This window comes from Cryptomeria japonica, unplaced genomic scaffold, assembly GCF_030272615.1.
Source record: "Cryptomeria japonica unplaced genomic scaffold, Sugi_1.0 HiC_scaffold_406, whole genome shotgun sequence".
Classification (NCBI taxonomy): Eukaryota; Viridiplantae; Streptophyta; class Pinopsida; order Cupressales; family Cupressaceae; genus Cryptomeria; species Cryptomeria japonica.
The window spans coordinates 49,985-56,358 of record NW_026729227.1 but is presented as its reverse complement, the minus strand read 5'-3'; positions in this window follow the sequence as shown (position 1 = coordinate 56,358).

Sequence of the window (6,374 nt, the reverse complement as noted above, 5' to 3'; positions counted from 1 at the left end):
TGATGATCCATTCTAGCATTGAAGAACTCTCATCGATGGAGAAATCAACAAGAGGCATGCTTATTCAATCACAAAAATTCTTAAAAATTCTTTAGATATCAAGCTCATTAAAGTCATTAGAGGTTATGCATGCTAGCATTTGACTAAGGATCCCCTTATTGGATTGAGTAGGAATAGCAAAAGGTAAGGATGGAATGAGCAGGATTTAGATATATGAAAAATGGACACCACCCAAATGAATTCACTATAATTAGGAATATAGCATATAGATTTTAAGACATTCCATACACTCTAGTTGATGAGGTACTCTTTGTGTGAAGGAATTTTGATGGGGTCTTGTTAAGTAGTGTTCACTACTATTTTACAATAATTTCATAAAGGGCTATGACGAGGAAATTTTTAACCCTAAGCATAACCTCTAAAATAGTAAAGTATCAATATTACTAGTGCACGGTATTGGTAAGTCCCTATAAGTGGATTAATAATAGCAATATTCCACTAAAAAATGTCAATGTTTATTAACAAACCATTCTCTCAATAAATTCTAGACTTCATCAAAATGGTGAATCTCTTAGCACTGGTTCTTAATTTTTCTTAGTTAGATATTTTGTATTTTCCTATACAATTAATTTAACTTACTTACTTGTAGTGAGTTGTTTAATAATGGTATATTATTTTTTTCATAAATGTAAATCCTACCTACTTTTTGTAGTCAGAGCTACCTTTTTCATTGATTAGTTTTTCCTTTCCTCGATGCTACATATGTATCCAATATAGGTTTTGATTTGTTCATGTTTATGTGAACTCTCATAATATTTATTTTAGTTATTGATTATTTACATATCTTATAGGAAGTAACTCTATTTTGCTATTTTGATTTCATATCATTGCTCAAATAATTTTATTTGTTCTCTTTCTTGTACTAGGTTTTGGTTAGCTTAAGTTTATTTTTGAAACTAACATGGTAATTGATCTTATTGTTCTCGGATAGATTTATTAGCTTTTAGTTTATGAAAATTGAGGGGCATATAAATTAAATGTGGATTTAATTGAAAACATAGAATGATCTTCTCTTGTATCTTTCTGCAACAATCTAAAGAATTAAAAATTGATAGGAAAATACTTAAATATCTAAGATTTTGATCTTGGTTTTCTATATTTTTGGTTTTCATGTTTTTTCTAATCCAAGTAAGTCTTTTTGTTGTTGCATTGTATCTAGGTGTGATGAGCAACAAAAGAGTAATTAAAAATTATTAAATTTTAAGGTTTACAAAATAATATAAGAGCAAAGAATGTTGTGTTAGACAAAGAGGAAAAATCTAACCTACTAATCATTTAATAATTACATTTTAAATCAAGTGTACCATCCATTCATTAAAAAAAACATGGATAACTAAAAGTTAGGTGACTTAGGTAGGAATAATGTCTCTAAGCACTAAATATAAATTGTAAATTAATGTGCACATAGAATAATTGAATCTTGTACATTATGTATTGAATGATTAGCCTACCATAATTGTAATCTTATCCTTATATCATACTTTAATGGCTTTCTTTGAATCCCTGTACTTTAAAATAAATAAAATCATAAATTAGAATATGAAAGCTATTAATTTTATTAGCTAACATACTATTATTCTTATATTTTATCATTTCTCCTTTAAGATATACCAATAAATTAATCATATTTTTGAAGTAATTAACTAAAAATTAGTACCATTCTACAACTACAAGTTCATATATAAATACATAATTTAATCCAATTTATATTTAATAAATATTAATACTAACAAGGAATCATAGTAAGCTATGAAAGGAAATAGAATGTGCAACATATAGATGAAGTTAATTGCCATTTAGCCCTAGTGATAAAGAAAATCTTGAATTTGTGCTCTTCTTTGGATAATATTTTTTTTTGTCATATTCCTTGTGATTGGAATAGAGTTTTTGATTGTTTGGCAAAATGACCTTCAAAGAAATTGGATAGGTGGGATTTGAATGATTGGGGTCTCTTGGGTCCTGAGTATACTGAGACTTTGGAAAAGTTAAATAGGGAGGATAAAATTTTGTAGTTGTTTTTTTGGTGGAGTTCTTTTTGGGACCTCAATTTGTCGGTTATTGGGTGTTCTTTGTATAGCCTTGGGAATTCTGCTTTATACTTCTTGATTTGTTTTGAATAAATTTTCACCCCCTTCTTTTCAAAAAAACATTAGGAAATGAAATAATCAAAATTCATATAATTTTTTTAATCAATATTACAATATCAAGCGATTCTCTAGTGTGAAATTACTAGTATACCTCCATATCCCATATTGTTATACTAAACTAAATTATTTGATCACATCACTTAAGTATATTATATAACTACTAAAGAGTGTATATTGTAAGAATTGATCCAAGTTTATATCTATTTTAGTAGCTCTTTGAATCTCTTCCAATACAAATACATACAAGTATTTTGATCTTTAAAATATTATATGATAGAATAATTTTTATTCTTCGAGAAAAATAGTTAGCCTGAGAAACACACAAATAGGTGTATATTTTACTAGAATCATGATAATAATAAAATTGTATACATATAGGGTATTCAAGAATCCTTTCCAATAGGTTCATGATATTTATAAACCCTTTTTTAGACATACAATACGGTGTGAGAGATTTATGACCATATTAATGAAAACAACCAATAACATAAAAGTATAAAAAAATTAAAACTCTCTGATCTAATAGCTCAAGAAATACTTTCACAATCTCCTTTTTATAGGGAAATAACATTTAACCCTGAATAATTAGTGATAAATTCACTTGGACCTTTTTCAATAAATGATGATAAAAAACCAAATTTCTACAATATCCCTATTTATACCACCTAGGTAAAAAAATATGAACTAGCAGGGCCATTAACTCATAATAGTTTAGCAATAGAATCAAATTCATAGTCCACCTAATTAATAGTATACTACTACCTTATCATAGTCATAGCATAAATTCCAAATAAAATTTCCATACTATTACCTATTGATAAGAAAAATATGTATTAATAATAATAATTTACAAGTGAAGTGTGTTAATAAGGAAAGATGGCCCTTGAGAAGTGGTCTAAGTGAGAAGAGATCCTTCGTGAGGGGTCTCTCTAGGCCTGAATCAGGGTAAAAGCTCAAGTTTCTCCAAACAAAAAAATACTTGTATTTTATTTCAAATATTAATATGATTCTAAGTTTTTGACTTGCAAACAGTAAATTTAATTAAATATTTTTATCTAGTATGAATATGAGTAGCTAAGGTTCTATAAAATAAAAACACTATTGTCATACTATATTCCAATTTTCTAATCAGTTTAATTTTATTTATTTTAGTACTTTAAAAAAATATGTTTAAAAATATATTTATGTATAGTAGCTCCATCTCCTACTCAATTTCACCTAATAAAATTCTGACGTATTAAATTTGAAACTAGTACATTGAATTATAGATCCAATATCACATTTATTTTGAATACAAAATATATAATGCAAATTGAGATGTACTTATTTTAGCTCTAGTAAATGACATCATATGTAGAAGAATATGATGACTCGAGTATTTTTTAAGTAAACATGACAATGTTTTTTATTAAGGTAAGGTTTACTTTTTACAAGGACCAAACCTTGGAACAAAACAAGGAGGTTACCAAAGAGGTTACTATCAACAACGAAAAATAAATGAGGATTGAAATTACTCAAAAATGAATAGTGTATAAAAAAGGAGGATTGAAACAACTCAACAACCAACTTGCAAGTGAATAATCCTATAGTGAAACCAAAAAACTAGCAAACAACTAAGAAAATCAATTAAAATCTAAGTTTAAATCCAACTTTATCCCCAACAGAACTACCTAAGAAGAAAATACTTTCAAATAATGACTTTTCATCCTTGTGTCAAACAATTGACCTAGAAAATGAATCATCATGAATGGAGATTTAGTGAGTAGGGGAGGAGGCATCATTAAAATAAATTCCACCCAAATGAGACCGGGCCTAGAGAGAGACACCTCTTGCAATAGAGATTGAATATCTAGAATAACCAAAGGGAGAGATTGAGTATGTATAACAAATGAAGGAAGAGGAGAGCAGTCCAAGTCATAGGGCACTAGGGCACCGAAAGAGGAGACAAAATATAGGGCATCTAAATTGGTCGAAGTGATAGGGGAAGGAGGGACAAAATCCATAGGATCATTTGAATCATCATTTGAGTCATAAGGGAAAATCTTGAAATGACTCATAAGATAATTCTTTCACCAAGTAGAGGAACACCTAAGATGAGAGCCAAGAAGACAAGTAGAGGCCAAATGCATAGTATCAAAATGTCTATGGTGAAAGAGAATACTGTCGTGAACAATCATTTGAGTCCAAATTTGTTCATTCACCTAAATAAATATCTTTACCAAAAAATTTATTCACAAATCCATATCCACAAGGATATAGGCATAGGTAGTATCAAAGAAGTTACTAGTATCTAAGTTCACCTTAAGGAAACAACCCACTGTATTACCAATAGCTTCATAAGTTGATTAAAACCAAAATTGTAGGGAAAGATAGGTATTTCTTACCCAAATATAGAGAGGATAAGAACCCAGTTCCAAATCCCCACATCAAGGATACCATCTCGATCTTCAAGAGAGCCAAAACAAAAAATAAATAACCCATAATCACAAGTGTGGATTTCCATCTAACCCTCAACCATAGGAGACACTAGATTGAAAACAAAAAGTGAATTTAAAACTATTACTTTGTAGGTTGATGAAGGATTGAAACATCATTATTTTTATTTCTCTTCTAACTCTAAAAAAAGCGAAATAAATTAATCCTTTCCCATGTTATTATCAATTATTTTGTTGTTGGAGCATTATATCCATCATCATAATCATCCAATATTTTCTTATCTTATTTTTAGTCCAATAGGCTATATATGTTAGAAGATCCCACTAAAAAAGTCATGTCGTGCATGCCAAATTCTAGTGGTAAAAAAATTTCACTTTTCATATTTTTTGGTGGAAGGAGAAAATGTGATTTTGCACTATACAACCATTCATATGCATATAGGTGAGTATAAATTTGCCTCTCAATTTCTATTTGATTGAGTATTTATAAATCTCTATATCAAATCAAATTTCAGTCATGAAATCTTAGCCCTTAAATCCCAATAAATTTATATCCACTTTTCATTTGTTGTAAATTGTTTGAAGAAGCGATTGTATGGAGATTGGTTTTGGTTTGTCTCCTACTATGGCAAGGTTTCTAAAAAAATTCTCAAGACTTTTCTCATTTATTTTCATTGACATTGTTGATAGTAGAGAAAAATTTGTGTAGAATATTGAGGTAAGTTACCTGTTATGATCTTAACGATAACCCCAATAATTTTAGATCCACTTTTCATTTACCATAAATTGACTGAAGAAATACTTGTATGGATATTGGTTTTGGTTTGTCTCCTACTATGGTAGGGTTTCTAAAAGTTTCCTGCAAACTCTACCCATTTATTTTAATTGGTATTGTTGATAGTAGGGAAAAATTTATTGAGAATCTCGAGGTAAGTTACTTGTTATGATCTCAATTTTTAAAAAAAAAATTTGCCATGTCTAAAAATTAAATTCTCATTTTCATTTATATAGATTTGAATCAAACTGTATTTCAATTGTGAAATATTTGCTATCATAAAAATCTAATATTTTTAGATCCACTTTTTATTTACTATGATTTAATTGAAGTAGCAGTTGTATAGGGATTGGTTTTGGTTTGACTCATTAAAAAAAAAAAAATTGTGGTAGGGTTTCATAATTTTTTCTTGCAAACTCACATTATTTTTTCTTATCAAGCATTGTTGATAGCAGGGTACAATTTGTGCGGAGTCTTGAGGAACGCCACTTGACATGGCCTCTATGAGTTTTATTTTCTGAAATCTTTGCACAGACAAAAGATTTGATTCTAAAAATATCTATAATAAATTCTATATTTTTTTTTGTTCCATTGTATTATCTCATTAGTAGTTTTCATTGTTTTTTGTGCTCAAATTATATAATTTTTTGTGTGTTTGTGTTCAAATTCTATCATACAAATTACAAGCCTTTTTCATGCTTTGATGGATATCCATGCTCTATTTGAAAGCTCCCATTTTGGCAAAGGCATGAAATATGCTTGCAAAGGTTGTGGAATTTGGCTTTACACTTGCCAATTACATTTTCTTGAAAGTTTCTAAAGCAATTTCAACAAATCTATGTTGTACATATCCTTTGACCGTGGAATTCCATGAGACCACATTTCTTTGAGGTATTTTCTCAAACATGCTCTATTGCTTCCACATTTTTAATACATGTCAACAAGGACGATGATGAC